At 38.5% G+C, this 16,655-nt stretch overlaps 1 protein-coding gene across 9 annotated transcripts in view; it reads left to right on the forward strand.

Moving 5' to 3' along the window:
- The window catches only part of Ten-a (Tenascin accessory), a 291,517-nt gene that overhangs the window by 168,411 nt on the left and 106,451 nt on the right, over nucleotides 1-16,655 (forward strand). The window lies entirely within an intron of this gene.

The raw sequence follows: 16,655 nt of genomic DNA on the forward strand, positions 1-16,655 counted from the left end.
TGTATTTTTAATGTTTACTTAAAAGACTGGAAATAGTAACTAAATGTAATATGATTTCATATATATATTAAAGGCGTAGTGCTTTTTTTACGTTAGATAAAACCTAAGATAAATGTAAGATTTAAGGTGCCTCTGAAAAGATCTTCAGATTGTATCTGTAAGTTCTCGTTCTTCTCAGTTCGTGATTGCATTATTGCGTGCCAAATATGAATCAAAGACAGAATGTATCCACAAGATACTCTACTCTCGTCCACTTCCTGTGCGGTTTTCGGTGTGGAGCGCAGTTTAAAGTGCCATTAACCCACAATTGCACAAAAGCCAAGATATACACAATCTATGGTTCTTTACTTATTGTTTCCCTAGTTTTCCACTCTTTTTTTTTTTTTTTTTAGTTTTGGGTTCGGTTAATTGCAAGTTTGGCCCGGTGCTGCGTGTCAAAATATCATTTTGTGTGTTAGATACATTTACGATTCGAGCCATTCTTTTCGGATGGCCATTAATTGTCGTTGGCCTGTCATTTTGCGGTACGAATCTGTGGCTAAATATGTGCCCCCTCTATCTACCTGAATCGCCCAGATTCGTTGATTATCCAGATACGGATGGGCTGTGTGACAAACATTTTCAATAGTTTTTGTGCCTGGCTTTGGTTGTTGCATCGGGGTGGATTATTTTCGATTTACACGATTCGCAGGGTTGAAAATCGCTCGTTGGCAACGAGCTGCCAGCTGCCAGAAAAGACAGGATATATAGTTCTACACACACACACATAGACACACGCAAGGATTCTGCAGGGCAGGACACCTTTGTCGCGATAAATTTGAAATAATTTGATGCGTCTTGTTTTATTTGACAGCCAACAAATTCGTGGTGCCCAAGGGACTTTGGAATCAACCCGGGCCCGCCAATGTAAACATTTCGGCCGGCAATTAAAAGGACCTTCCATTTCTTTTTCGTCCTGCTGTAGGGAAATTCAATTTGTAGATTAAAATGAACTCCCTCGTTTCAGTTCAGTTTCTGTTTCCGTTTCTGTTCCTCTGTCTGTTTGTTTTTGTTTTGTTTTCGTATATTTTCGACGTAATAGCCACGTGGGTTAGTCCTTCGTGCTCGAGGAAAAATGTTCAATTAAAAACTAAACGAAATCGTAATTTGTATCGGTCAATATATATCGGGTTTTGTTGGGGAGGTGCAGCCAGGCAGGCAGGCAGGCAGGCGAATGAATTAAGGAATTAGCTGAGCATTGAAATGGGTTGAGAAACGGTGGGGGATTCCCCACAGGGCAGATTGATTAAAATTGATTGAGCGTCTATGCAAATCAAGTTGGGGATTATGTCGGGAAAATGGCATTGGAAAGCGGGTAAACAAAAGAAATAATGAACAAAAACCCTGGGACAGAATAAACAAAAATATTTTTAGAATATATAGTGTGTATAGGCAATGAGTTGAATAAATTGAGCATGATAAGGAATAGATCTTCATTTTGAAACGCTTAAGAATAATTAAAAGCTTGTCCGTTCCCTAAACGGTTTCAATACATACAGGCTAAAAATATTTAAGATATACATAGAAGTCACACACTTTAAAAGTTACATTCTTGCCATCTATTTGCATGTATCAATCGACTGTGAAATTTGTTTTATGCTGAATAAATCATCAAGCGGCAAGACAGCATTAAGTGTTCTTTTATTGCCCAGAAAGATACTTTTGAACCCTTTGCGATTTGAACTTTTATATTGCTCTTCGCTTAACTTTCGCGCCCATCCCCTTGGTACTTTTAATATTTGCATTATAAGCACTTTAAACCATTTAAACTTGCACTGGCCTCCCTTTTGCGCCCTTGGATAATGCGCTAAAAAAAGTTTAACAAAAAAAAAATCAAGTAAAATTCGAAAAGGGAAAAAATCGCATTACAAGAAAAGTAAGGCAGAATGGAAAAAGGGTGAAAAATGCAATTTCCGCACAGACGCACACATTTTCCGGCCAACACAGTACATATACATACATACATTGAAATATATATTTATATATAAATATATATAGTATATTTATATAGAATCAGATAGAAGAAGCGAGAGCGCGAATGGGAAAACTCAATTTCCAAACTAAATTCAACTAAGAAAAAAATATGCATTGTGTGTGCGTGTGTGCAAGGAAAAAATTGTGAAAATTGTATTTGGCAAACGCATTAAACTTTCATTTTTCTGTCAGGCCAAGGATAACACACACACACACAGTAGTGGCAAGGCGCCGCAAATGCAAAACCCAAAATACAGAAAAAAAAATGGAGAAAAGTACGGGAAAATGAGGAAAATGCAGCCGGAGAAGATATTTGAAAATCAAAGCGAAAGTTCTCAGCTTTTGTCTGTCCGCAGGACTCATCCTTCCACTGCAAACTTTGCTTAGCTCCATCTATCTATATATATATATATATATATGTAGACATATATATATGTATATAGTAGCCCGATCTGCCTGTCGCTGCGCCGAAAAACTTTTGTCATGAATTGAGGCTGGGGAAATGTGCGAGAAAAACACATCAAAGCAATCAAAAAGTGACGCCAGAGCAATTGAAAACTTTTCGCATGAAAAAAAAAAAAACAAATTCCAGCCGAAAAACAAAGAAAAAAGGACAGAAATTACCAAAAAAAAAAAACTAAAACAAAAAGCGGAAGAAGAGGAAGGAATAGAAAATGCAACGCATCAATGCATTTTCCGAGGGGCGAAATCAAAAGCTAAAGAGTCAATTGCCAAACCCATTTTCCCGCCCCCTTTTTCCGCCCAGTTAATGGCTTTGTTTGCCATGGCCATCAGCCAAGAAAACAAAAAAAAAAGAAGGAAAAGCGTCAGAGAAATGCAACTCAAATAATGAGCCACCGAATTTGGAATGTACATATATATGTATATATATAAATTCTTCCTCCTCTTCTTAATGCTCCTATTTTTGGCCAACTTGTGCTCAACTTAAATAATTTGCGCATAAAATATAATTTAATGCTGATGCCCAGCTCTTTCCATCAGAACTTGTTTGCTTGCCAGAAATGCCGGGCTTTATGGCACCATAGCTTAGGCGAAAAACGAGGTCAAATGCAATGCGGACGCGTGCCAATGCGAGAGTCTCAATTTGGCAGCCAACTGTAGCGGCTATATGAGATCCAACTGGTGTTGCATCCTCCAAAGTAACCTCCTTTGGAAATCCAAGGAAAACCCAACGCCCATCGCCCCAAAAAGCCAGCCAACCACCCACACTCACAACCCTCCAGTTAGGAATGCATTTCGCCAGGCGATGAGATTTTGCCGCTGAACAATATTTCATAAAGCTGGAAAAACTTTTGAGCGCGAGGAAAATGCCTTAGCTGCAATAAATGCAGCTCACAGAATTTTCAAGGCGATGGATGGTACATTTCGAGTGCATAAGAGCTGCTACAACCACCGAGATTGATTCTGGCCAAGCGGAAAATCCATAAGTTGACTCAACTGCACCTTTATGTTTGGCAATTTAATTAAACGGAATTTATTACAGCAATATATTAAAGACAAGGGCTTTTAGCTAGATCATTGTGTCCCCCTATAACTGTTACCCTTATAAAGATGAGATCACTTCCATAACTTCCGCATGCTGTGGTATGGTTTCGTTGAGGTTTTCGTAGTGAGATATGACCACTTGGTGACCCCTATTTCACTCACCATTTCCCCAATGGAGTCTAGACTACCTATCTAGTCATTGAAATGCAGAGAAAGAAAATGCTGGTGTTTTGTAAAGAAAAAAGAGCAAAATATCTCATTGCGAGTTAGTACAGTTTCAATTTCCAAAGTTAGAATTGTGTAAACGCAAATGAATATCCAAACATTCATATATTTATATTTTATTAAATATCTAAGAAACAATTTCTTGCAGTTTGTGTCTGTTTTGTCATTTTGAGATATGTATCTGTATCTATTGCAGCCGTGTCTCGAGCTCTTGGGTTCAGTGCTTTATTGTCCCCGTATTTAAGTAGCAAATGATTAGCTTCAATTGGCTTCAATTGCATATGGGGCTTAATGCCCAAATTGATACGTAGAATAGCGAAGAAATCTCCAAAGCTTCGCCTATCCTCTCATCTCATTTCACCAGCAAGTTTGTTAGATTGTTTTGTTTGTTTGTTTTTTTTTTTTTTTTTTTTTGTATTTTGCCTTTCTGAGGCCAGATAAAACCGAAACCCAACGCAACGATGTCTGTCTTATTTTCTATCTCAATCGTTTTGATGGGATAAGTAGTTGGTCGACAGAGGGTTAAAGGAAGGGTATGCTGCGGGGTTAAGCAGCTCACATCACGCACATTCATTTCAAGTAGCTTCACTTTCAGCAGTTTTTAAGAGACCGTCTGAGCCGATTGAAGTGTCTGGCAAGTTAAATCATTTGGAAATTTGAGGGTTTTCTTAACTTGATTCACCATTTCGGCGAAAAATGAAATACCAGCCCCCCCCCTTCCCCTTAGCCTAGCCCCCTTCTCAAATTTTACACAGCCATCTTTGGCTTTCTTAACTTGGCTTATACCGAATTTTAGTTGGGCTGAAACAAGAAGACACAAAAGTTTTGCAGACTGAAGTTTGACTTTTATTTTCGTAGCTCTCAGTTATTGGGTGTGCAAATATTTGCTTCATTATTGGCCAACTGACTTCCTTAATAATGAGTATCCAACTCGAGTTAAAGTTTTATTTTTTTCGATTTTTCCATTCAGTTATTTTAAACTAATTTCATTAACTCGTTATCTTTTGTAGTTCTTTTCAATAGTATTTCACTTATTAACCTTATCGGTTGATAATTATTTAGAAAGTTTCCCATCTGTTTGCTAGTGATTTGGAAGAAATTACACATGATCTTAAAATACCACAAATATGTGTAAGTCTTGCCACATTGTTGGCCCCAAAATCCATGCACAAATATTTGTAAAATGCCGTAATTGCTGAGATTATTCAGTTTGTTTATTATTTCGCCCATATTTATCTTGTGCCCCGCAGAATGCAGTCGCATTCCGACGTTAAATATTTTTTTAATGATTTGTTCAATTTAAGCGCATGTTTGTTTGTTTTTGTTTTTTTGGGCACGGGGCAATCGGCACTGCAACGGAGCATGTCCGTGACCTTTGTCGCGGCACCCACAAGATACAGGATACAATATACACAATATACAGATACTTGCAAATGCGGCAAGGGCTGCAAATGAAAAGTTAAACGTTGCGTGCTTCGTCTGTTTATCTTACGGATGCGCCCTGGGATGCATCACTCACTCAACTCGAGCATAGCATTTAACTCATTCGTATAAAAGATACAAAAACCGCGAGTATCTGTAACTCTGCTGTACGCATATAAACATGCATATACATACATATATATACATGCACAAACAAATGGGCGAGTTCTTCATGGGCTCTTCAGCTGCTTTCCCGATCCAACTTCTGCTCATTCATGGCGTTGCACTCGATTAAAAATGTTTCGTGTGTGCCCCGGCAGCCGCATTTCCCTCAGTTTTCCCCGCCCGCCGCATTTCCCTGCGATTTTCCTCAGCTCAGTTGTTGTCGCTTTTGTTGCAGGAAGTGCTCATCTTCATTTACTTTGTTGTCGCTGCCGTCTCTTGACGTTTTTCGGTTTTGCGGATGACACTGTTCGGTTGCTGTTCTGTGCACCAGATACACTGCAAAAAAAGCAGTTCCATTAAAAGAAATATTTATTTTGCCAATATTCAAGAAAATTGCATCATTGCATTATCAATAACATTTGTTCAATGCAACTTGAAATGCATTCATGCATTGAATAACTTTGTTATGAAGTCGGATTTTTTCTGCGAGTGCACAGATTCGGTTTGAGATTATTGCCAATTTACAAGCCGCCTGTCTCGCTCGCTCACATTTTGCCCATCTCTCTCTAACGCCCGGCACTCTGCTAATTAAATATCTATGAATGGCGGTCGTAGAACACTTGTGTGTGTTTGGTGTATTTGTATCTATGTATCTGCCGGATTGCCGGATTTGCCAAATGGCGGCATGCAGATGGAGTATAGAGTATTTTAGCATCTCCCATGCTCTGCGCCATCGTTTGTATTTTAATTTAGCATCTTCAAATTGCTACAGGAAATTGCTTTAATTTCCATTGAGTGTTTTCTTCTTGTTGCCGAAAACCGAATTGCCCCTGTTTTCCGTCTGTTTCTCGTTCTGCGGTTGTTGCAAAGATTATCCCCAACCGCACATCGAACTTTTCGGGGCAACTTTCCTTTAGTACGTATATACATATATATATATATATATAAAATCCAGACAGACGCTTAAGCGCTTTTCATTAATTTATATCGCGGTGCAGTCAGCTTTTCTGAGAGCCGAATAACCAAAAACTGAACCACACAAACCCACAACAAACGAACCGCAAAAACACAAGACTTAACAAGATTTTTGCGTGCACCGCTTGGAAAACCGCGTGAAGAAAAGTTTTTTCGCTAAAGACATCAATCAATGCGATTAGACAATCTTCATTAATCTGTGAAAGTGAAACTAGAACGCGACGCATTAAAATCCAATAGAAGAGCCAATTTGGTATGGGCACTTTTCACGTTTTCCACGAGGGGTGGAAAATCACACACAAACACACACACACACACACAGCGACCCACACCCACTCGAGAAATCAAAGAGGAGACCAAACACTTGAGCTCATTTCCCAGGCGTTTTTTCTTTTTCATTTGTTTGTTGGTTATTCGCCGCTTTTGATCTTTCTTTTGTAGAATTGAGAGTCGAAAAGGAGGCGGCCAAAGAAGAAGCCCCGCGAAAAATCAAGGGAAAACCTAAGGAAAATACTGGGGGGAAAAAATACACATCGATTGATTGGTCAGCCTGGGTAAAAATGCGAGTGTGTAAGATGACTGGGCGGAGCAATTGAAGTGCGAAACCCGAAAGAGGCCAAAGAGCCAAATGGAGCGAAAATGCAAAGGAAAACCAAATGCCAAAGTTTTTCCGAATTTTCCCAATGTTTATGCGTACGATTTTAAGGCGAAATGGCAAAGAAAACTATCCAATCAATATAGTTTTTCCATTTCAAATTTTTAAAACACCATTTTCATGGAGTTTTCGAATAAAATTGTACAGTTCATTTAGTACTTTGTTAATTTTAGCTGCACTAACGCATAAACATCTTTTTGGCCTATCGAACGCTTTTCGGCCATTTTGCTATTTTTATTTAATTTCTTCTGGTTTCATTTCGCTGCAAAAGGAACAGAGCGTCGCTGCTACAGATACAGATACATTTTAACGGCCAAGCGTGAATTGCTCCCCTGGGAATGGCGTTCCATTGGATACACTTCGATTTGGTAGATTTGACAATGCGCAAAGTGTCTGTATCTGTATCTGTATCTGTATCTGTATCTGTATCCATGCTGTGTGCCTGTGTGTACAAATGTATCTTGCAGATTCTGGGCATTTCATTTCATTTCATTTGAATTTAGTAGTCCGTAGTTGGCTGACTAATGATGAAAGTGTGACCCAAGTTTTGGGGCCATTTGCAGGATTCCAGCGTCTTTTTGGGCTGCGACATCAATTTATTACAAATAATATATCATCCCATTCCCCCGGCCAGCATTTTATCCAATCATCCAGCGGCTGTTTGCCGTTTGTCCAAGTTTTTCGGTTTGGCATATTTGTCAGTGTGGCATTACTAATTGGTGATTACGAGCGGAAGTCGACAAAATATTTTATGCTCTTATTTCTATTTTGTAAACATTTTTGTGTTGTCGACTTGGGACTGAGGTCGTAAAAAAAAAAATACAGCAACAACTACAACAAAAAAAAGTAAATAAAAACCACGACGAGCGAACGGCGGAAATTCAAGTGGCTAAAATTAAATCGAAAGCGCTGGGTTAAGATCTGCTGTATCTTCATCTGGCATATCGTTATATATGCCCATCTGCATATGTATCTGTATCTGTATCTGTAGCCGATGTGGCTGCTTTTCATCAATGGACTTGGAATATCTGGCCGTGTGCCAATTATTGTTGCACGTTTGTCTCCCGGTTGTCAAGAAGTTGTGAGTTCTTCGGGCCAACTGGGCTGCATTTTTCCCTCTCGTTTTGCATGCGTGTCTTTGCGCAAAAATGTTCATTCATTGCAAAATGCAAATGGCAAAATGGAGAGGGAACAAAAAATAAATAAGCCCAAAGGCAGCTAATGAAAATGGAAATCAACTTGCCAAATACACGAAGAAAGTGCTCCTCATATAAATGGGCGAAGGGAAATGTGAGGAAAAGTGCATTGGCCGCCTAACTGCAGTCCGCAGCCGAAGATGCCAATCAACACCCTAGTTGCACCTCTGCACCTGCCGCGCCCTGCCCTGCCCCGCCCACCATCTGCTCATTTGTCAGATACTTTCTCATTTGTCAGATACTTTTTTCTCTGATTTTCCTTTGGCTTGAGGTGTAAATGATTTTTGGGGCGGAAAGTCATTTAACACCCACCACAATCTCGAGAACAATATTTCTACTTCTCAAAAAACCTAGATGATTTTACAATATTTAAACTTTTCAAACAAATACAATTATCTTAAGTAATATTATAGTACGTTCGTGATTCTAGCAATTACGGAATTTAAGTTTTCTCTCTGGTCATTATAAAATGCCACATTAAATTTATTAACATCAAGTGCTAGGATAAATGTATTTAGGTATTTGCTAATTGCATCCTCTAGAGCATTACTAATTTCGGCCACAAAACATGTTGCATCTGTGTAATTAATTCCAAGAAAATCTCAGCCCAAGTAGCTTCACTCCTTTCGCCCCCCTTTTCATATTTCACTTAGTCACTTTTTTGTGTACATTTCTTGTTGTTTTTTGTTTTTTCGTTTTTTTTTTTATTTTTGTTCGCCGGCAACTGTTGTTTTATTTACCATACTCATTTTATGGGCTGCATCTTTGGTTTTTCATCGTTTTCCTTTCGTTTTTGCCCCCATCGTCTTTGTTTTTGTTGGCTTTTAATAGTCGCCCGGCGAAAAGGAAAACTGAGAATGGGAATGTTGGCCTGTGTCTGTGATAATTATTATGGCGCTCTTGACGCCTTTATTGGGTGTAAAACGTTTCGCAGGCGGTCGCCGCGGATGGATATGCAGATACAAAGATTCCCAGAGACCAGATACAGCGATATAAAGATACGGATACTTTTAAGACCCATGGATTGCATCTCATTTCGAATGCAAAACGATCGACGGCGATAAGCCGATCAACATCTTTAAGCCAGTTACAAGGCTTTCAAGTTGGGAATCGTCTCGGATCGGATTGGATTGGAGATCACGGGGATCCCAAAGATATATTCCGCCTTTATAGCTGTTGTTGCACCGTTAACGATCCATGTGTGGGGTCGATTTTTCCTCATTTTTTTTTTTCGAAAATGGCTTGTTAAAATGCAACAATGTTGCAGGGTTTACTGATGCGGAACTTTCCTTAGACCCAAACATCGAATTCATCCAATTTCTGTGCTTGCCGAAGCGACAAATAAATGCTACAGTCTTTTACTGATTTGTGAACTTATACAGTGAAAAAAAAAGTTTAGTTTTTCCATATTACTAATTATCTCGAAGAAATAAAGATTCAAATTAAGTACGTGTATTTGAAGACTACGCGCTGCAGATTTAGATATTCATAAGATGGCCATTTTATCAGGAGTACCTAACATTTTTTTGCCAGTGTAGCAAGCCTGAGTGGGTGGAGATCGATAATTGTGAGGAAGGGGTGAGAGAACAGCAGACAACAATAAAAAGGGTTCAAATGATCATCATCATCACTCGGGGCTTGGTCTCTTGCGTTTTGGGTGTCTTCCGTGTGGGCAGATCGCCGCGATTCGAATCGAATCGGATCGGATCGTCATCAGATGCATCCCAAGGTTTCTTTTCGTCTTGGTTTTGTATTTTCCTAACAAGCTGTCAGTCAGTCAGTCAGTCAGCCCTTTAGACGGGAAATGTAACGTGGTGATGGTGGTGGTGGGGGAAAAAGTGTCAGCCGAAGAGGAAGTGGAAATTAGCTCGAAATCGATGGGAATCATTGATAGATGCGATGAGTTACACAATCAAGTTGGCAAATGGCTGGATATAACTTCGTTGCTGACTAGAGATCTGAACTGTGGGAATCGTATTTTACATGTGCATCCATTCAGTTATTTGGATTCATTAAATGTTAATTGCAATGTTTGTAAATAAAATCGAATGTGATTTCAAATCGAGGAATAAATAAGCCATAAATGCATATTTAGATTGGATTAGTAATTAGCGATTTGTCTAATTTGTTAAACGCATGCATACATAAAATGTATATTTGTGCACTTTGTAAACAAAAATCAAATAGGCATATTATCTAATATTGCCATAAATGCGTATTAGCGTGCGATTAATACAATAGGATGATTTTATCTTTAAGCCGGACAATCATTGCATTGTATTTATTTAGAGATAGCAAGCTGTAGGTACCTAAATTAAATTTTTCCCTCTGACTTTGGTTTATTTTCCCTTCCCCTTTCCACGATTTTTCTTTCTTTGTGCTAATCCATAAAGGCAAACGACAGAAATTGTCCTACAACATTTTTCACTTATCCCCCTCATACATTTTCCTAGCGCCCCCTTTCCGCGGGAGGAAAACCCACCTCTTGAGTTTCGGCTCTTTGCTTTGTTAGCTTAACTTTATTCTCTTTATTTTCTTCTTTTTTTTTTTTGCTCCTCTGTTAATGTGCGAGATGCAGATACAGATACAAATGGGTGACCATGTGTGTGTGTTTTGGGTTTTATGAGCGCATATCGCGGACTAAGCTGCACTTGAATAAATCGGTTGTTTTTTTCTTAAACTTTCCATATATATCATAAGTTTCAAACTTAAATATAGTATTAATTTTTAATTAAAAATAAATATTTTTCAGAGCACATATTGTTTCATTTGAGAATAAAACACAATTTTATTAAAACGATTGAGAACGCTGCTCGTTTTTTTTCCCCGTGTGCTAAGATAATAATCAAAGACACGACAAAATTCAGTTCAGTTCGAGTTGAGTTGGGATCCACTTCGAGTTCAGTTTCGGTTTCAGTTCATAGGCCGTTGTAATTCCCCAGAAGCGCCCCATATATCTGTGCCCACATATATGTATATCCGTATCTGTATCTGTAGCTGTAGCTGTATCTGCAGCTGAGTCTGTAAATGTATCTGCGTGTCTTGTGTTGTGTGCATAAGATATTAGCATTCTGTGCGTTAATGCTTTCATCTTACTGATACATTCTGCTTTTTTCGTCTGTTGGCTTTTTGCCTGCGAGTTTATTTCATTTTCAGTTTCATTAAATAACAAATTGCTCTTTTGTTGTGTGTGCATGTGTGTATCTGCGTCTTTGTATTGTGAGCTTAACTTTTTTTTTTATGATGTCTATGCAGGCTTATGTGTGTGCACTTTACTTTTTTTTCCTTAGCTTTTCTTATAATAAAAGCAGGAGCAGTAGAGTATAAAAAGGAAATTCAAGGGAAGGTTAAGGAGACGCGACTGAATAAAAGAAAAAAAAAACGTTTATTTGTGTCGCCTTTCTATTTTATGCTTTCAATAAATATTAACATTTTCTGGAAAAGCAGGGCAGTAACCTTCCTCGCATTTTACTTAAAAAACTTTCGACTTTTCCTTTGTCTTCCCGTGGCTTTTGTTATATTTAGTTTACTTGACGCACATTTTTCATGTTTATAAAATGTCTTTCAAAGATTTTAATCTCATTGAAATGGAAGGAGCGTAGGCTAAAAGCCCCAGGAGGTGGTGGATGCCTATGTTTTGGCAATGATAACTTATCAACGAAGTCTAAGAACCTGGCTTCTGACATTCCAAGAAAAACAAAAAACACCGTGACTTGGGTGCGTGTGTGTGTGTGTGATAGCTAAGCAAAAGTTCCTTTCATTTGCAAGAGGAAATAAGCAGAAAATCTCCATGTAGAGCTCATAATCAAGAGCGCATACCTAAAATCTCAAAACAAAGACCCAAAAAACCCAAACGCTCAATTACATAACTTCTTATAAAGTGTTTTTAATAAACTTTAATAAATAGCTAGAAATTGCAGAGGAAATTTTAAGGCACAACTTCAAAAATATAACTAGTCTTACTATTAAATCTGAAGATTCTAAATACGAACTATGGCACTTTTTGGGGTCATAAAACCATAAGAATCTCTTAGAGATTCCAAAAAAGGGGAAGTCCATCGGCAGATGTGTCTCGGTTGTTTTGAACAATATTTTCCTTAATTATGTAGGTGTGAACACTCGCCCTGTGACATGATCATCACCAAAAAAAAGAAAAAAAAAAAAAAGAGCAGAAGAACCCAGGCCATAAATTTAAAAGCAATAAAACTTTCAAGACAAATAAATGCGGCTTCCCTCATGCAATTGTTGTTGCGACACCAACATAAATCTCGAGGCACGCAAAATATTTAAACAAAAAAGAAAAGGGGGGAATTCATTACTTCACCGAGACGCGTGCGTGCGGTTTCTCGATCTACTGGATATATGTATGTACACATATGCCATATACCATCCATCCCCAGACCTTGAAATGCACAGTGCATATTGTATATATACGTACATGTATATATGATGTACATATATATTTACTTATGACAGGGGCGTTAATTTATGTGTGACTTGAAATGGGGGGATACCGACTTGCTGGACGATCATGTGCGTCATTGCCATCGAGGATTGCCGGTTGCCGATTGCGTGCCGCATCTGGAATCCTTTATTTTTTGCCAATAAAATTATCAAGGCGGATAAGCATTTATGACCACTATAATCTGCTTAAATGGCCAGTGTGATTCTGGTTCATAAGTTCATAATTCAATTGTGACTTGATGGCACATTGAAGCACTCATCTTTTTGTGTCTCTTTTTTTTTTTGTCTATCCCACTCCACAAAAAACGACGAAAAAAAAACAAAAACGATCGAACAGATTGCTCCCAATTCCATAAAACGAAACGATCGTGACAAGAGCTTTCGCTGCAAGTCCCATGATTATTTTGAGTGATCTTCTTGGAAAAAAGATGCTTGAACCCGCTGGATTTTCTTCGCTGGGGGAAATCTACAGCTGGAAAAATGCCAGCTGTTTGATGCATCATGATCTTCTGTGACACTCGCCACCAATGGCTTTTGGCCAATTAGCTTTGGCCCCAAATCGAATCCCCCAAGTGGGAAATCATCCTTTTCATAAACAGTGAAAAAAATAGTAAACAACTTATTCAATCACTTTTTTTTTCAAATGCTTAAAATTTAAATAATTCTTAGAGCTTATACAATCTAAATGCAATTGGATCGTATATCTTTTTTATTATAAAATGTAGTATTCAAAGTTAATCTATTGCAATTATTAATTTCTTTTATTGAATATTTCGCTAAACAAAAAATTGATTTTTTAAGCTGTTTGAATTAAAAACTTCAACTAGTAAACTTTATCAAGTTCCCGCAGTGTGCCTTAATTATTCGAAACTGTGGTGTTTGCTTGTTTATCTGGGCAAACATAAAACAGAAAATGAAAAACCAAATAAACGCTAATTGGAAAAGCATATTTTATATGGACTGTGGCTTTTCGTTTTTCCCTCCGATTTTCTCGGGACTCTCGCCCGCGTTTCCCCGCCACAAGATCCCCCCGTTGTTCATGTGGCACGCACTTCCCACTCATAAAAACTGGAAACATTTTTGGAGAAATATATATACATATATATGTGTGTTTTTGTTTGCCCCAGCGACCATAAAAATGTTGTTGGGCAACCCTTTGGTTTTGGTTGAAGATCTTCTGGATTTTGGAATTTCTGGTGTGAGTAAGGGAAAATGACATGCCGTGTTGGCCATCATGATTACTTTTGACATTTGTGGCAAATGTTCAAGAGTCGGGCATACTTTTCTCACCCTCTGCTACTATTTATAAACAATCAAAAATTGTTGACACAAGTTCGGGGAATGGGAAAAGATTGGCTTAGACGCCATTTAATTGTTTTATGTTTGTGGTGTTCGTAGGGAAATAAAATCAATTTTAATTACATTTAGTCGCTGACATTTTGATGCCTGACAGGCGGCGGAAAAAAAGGGGGCGGCAAGGAAAGGGGGGGGGGGGGCAAAACAAACCAAGGCCCTCTTCTGGTTTTTCTGATGAAAACCAGTTCTGCCCAATCCTCAATCCCCATACCCAATCCCCAGTCCCCAATCCCCAATGCTCAATGGTCCGTTTCGGTCGCAGTTGAAGTCCAAGTCAGAGTCTCAGTCCCAGTTTAAGTCCCAGTTCCAGCTCCGCTTTTGGTTTCCTCTTATTTTCTTATATAGATTTTTTTTACCAACGTTCCTCTTGGTTTATTTTTGTTTTTTTTTTTTTTTTCTTATAAGCTAAGCTGCATCCTAACGAAAACCTGGAAACTTGTCGTTGTTTTTTGCTGTTCGACAGAGCAACTTGCTGCGAACTCGTTTGGTAGCATTTTGGGTGGGCGAAAGGGGCAGGGTTTTCGAATGCGCAGGCGGAGGGGCGTCGACATGATTTGCACTACAAAACAACAAAATGTTTAAGGAGCAGTCGCTCCTCTCTAAATGCACTGCAAAAAGTCGTAGTGTTGTCTGTCGAAAAAAGGTACAAAAAATATTCCTTCCTTTCTTAATATGTTGTCATTTAATTGAGTTGGGGTTTTTATGGTTCCAGTGAACTGTTTTGATTGCCCATCGAGTTGTCTACCCCCTACATTTTTTTTCAGTGCAAGTACCTCCCTGCCACCGCCCCCTTTTCGTTGCTGCCTCTTTTTCGCGCTGCATTTTTCGCGTAGGCCGCGTGGAGAGTGCAGCGAACTTGGTAGCCAAGCTGGAGATTAATGCGCTGCCAGACAAACTCAGCTGGAATATTTCTGGGCAGCTAAACGGCGAACGGTGGAAAACTGAAAGCTGAAAGCTAAAAACGGGGAGCGGTATTCGTGCCTTTGGCCAGTAAATCTTTAGCTGCTTTTCGGTCTCGGCCAAACAACTAGTAGATTTCATATCAGCGCAATGCGTTTTGGACCAAAAGATATTTGTCCGGGGATTTCCGAGAACCCATATATGTATGTACAGGGCCACGGGTATCAATCATAGGAATGCTAGAGATTTTCCAGAAAAACAGAAATTTCCACAGTATCTGCAAGATACGATTTGGATGATAGGAAGCGGAAATTGTTAATCCTTGCCCCAAAAAATAGTGTCATAAAATAAAGGCATTATCAAGTATTTGTAATTACAAAAAAAAAAACCAGAATAAAACCCGGCAAAAATAATATAAATAAATATAAAAATCCAGTACAATATATCCCCAAAAACAGATCCCCAAAACATATATTATGTTGAGGAATTAAAACAATTTGATTGCCAAAATTCCAAAAAAAAATTGTTGTATTTTATGTCGCGGTGACAACATACTTTTCACCCTTCTCAAAATTCGTTCATATATCTTATTTTTTGTTCGCTTTTCGAACAACAATTATGCGATTACAAGCCATTCTTGTTTGTTTTTTGATGTTTTTTTTTTTTTTTTTTTTACGTATCTGATACGTGTTGCTGAAATATTTGAGCAACGGCAATGGATATGCGACTTCTTTGTTGGGCTATTATTTCTCTTGTTTGTTTTTGTTCGCTTTTTTCATAATGAACGTGAAATTATTTTCGTTTATGATTGAAAGTATTTCATTAGACACCGCTGTGAGAAAAGATACGTATGGTGTATCTGTATCTCTGTTGAGGCATTCGATTCGCCGGCGTGGAATGTGCTAGTTCATTGCGTTGTGCTAATTAATGCTTCCCAAAATCAGTCAGTGTTTCGATGTTTGATTAATGAGAAATTTGCCAGGATAGCGGAAGATGCGATACATCTCTGTCTATATGGCAATGCAAAATGCAGCAAGGAATTGACCATTTTGCGGTCGAGACGCTGTTACTGCAACTGCACTTGCAACCGCAACTGTGCAGTCAGTGGCTTAGAAAGGGGATTTCGTTTTATTAAATGTTTAATTTACATAATTTGAAATTAAATAAATGCTGCATTTTGGCATTTAAATTAATATAGCTTTACTTTATTTTTTAATAAAAAAAACCCAATTTTCTTCATTAATTATAAATAAATATAAATCAGTTTGAGAACCCCTTTCCCATTGATGAAATCCGTTCATACGCCACTGTCTTGTTTTCCGTATTTTGCATCTGCATCGATGCACTTGCATCTCTGCGGTTCATTTGAGGTGTCTGCTGTCTGCCGTTGAAGAGCCTTTAGTATTGCTACCTCCTTCTCCAGTTTGCCCTTTCCATTTGGTTTGGCATCTTTTGATTGATTTTGATTCACTTCGTGCCCGGCTGGGTGTTATTCAATTTTTGTGCCATATCATAAATTTAATTTGAGATGAAAATCCCAAAGATATGCCGCATTATCCCAAGCCCGTGCTGCTGCCGTGGCTGGTCCATTGTATCCCACAGATACAGATACAGATACATATACATATACAGGTTGAGATACGAAAACATTTCGATCGGCCTGGCCACAATAACGGATTACATTTGAAATTGTTTGGCATTGGCGCCCGCTCCACAATCCCCCCAATCCCCCAATCGAAAATCCAAAAGCCCCACACAGCTCCAAGTGTTTTTCCAAT

The sequence above is a fragment of the Drosophila melanogaster genome, chromosome X (genome assembly GCF_000001215.4).
Source record: "Drosophila melanogaster chromosome X".
Lineage (NCBI taxonomy): Eukaryota > Metazoa > Arthropoda > Insecta > Diptera > Drosophilidae > Drosophila > Drosophila melanogaster.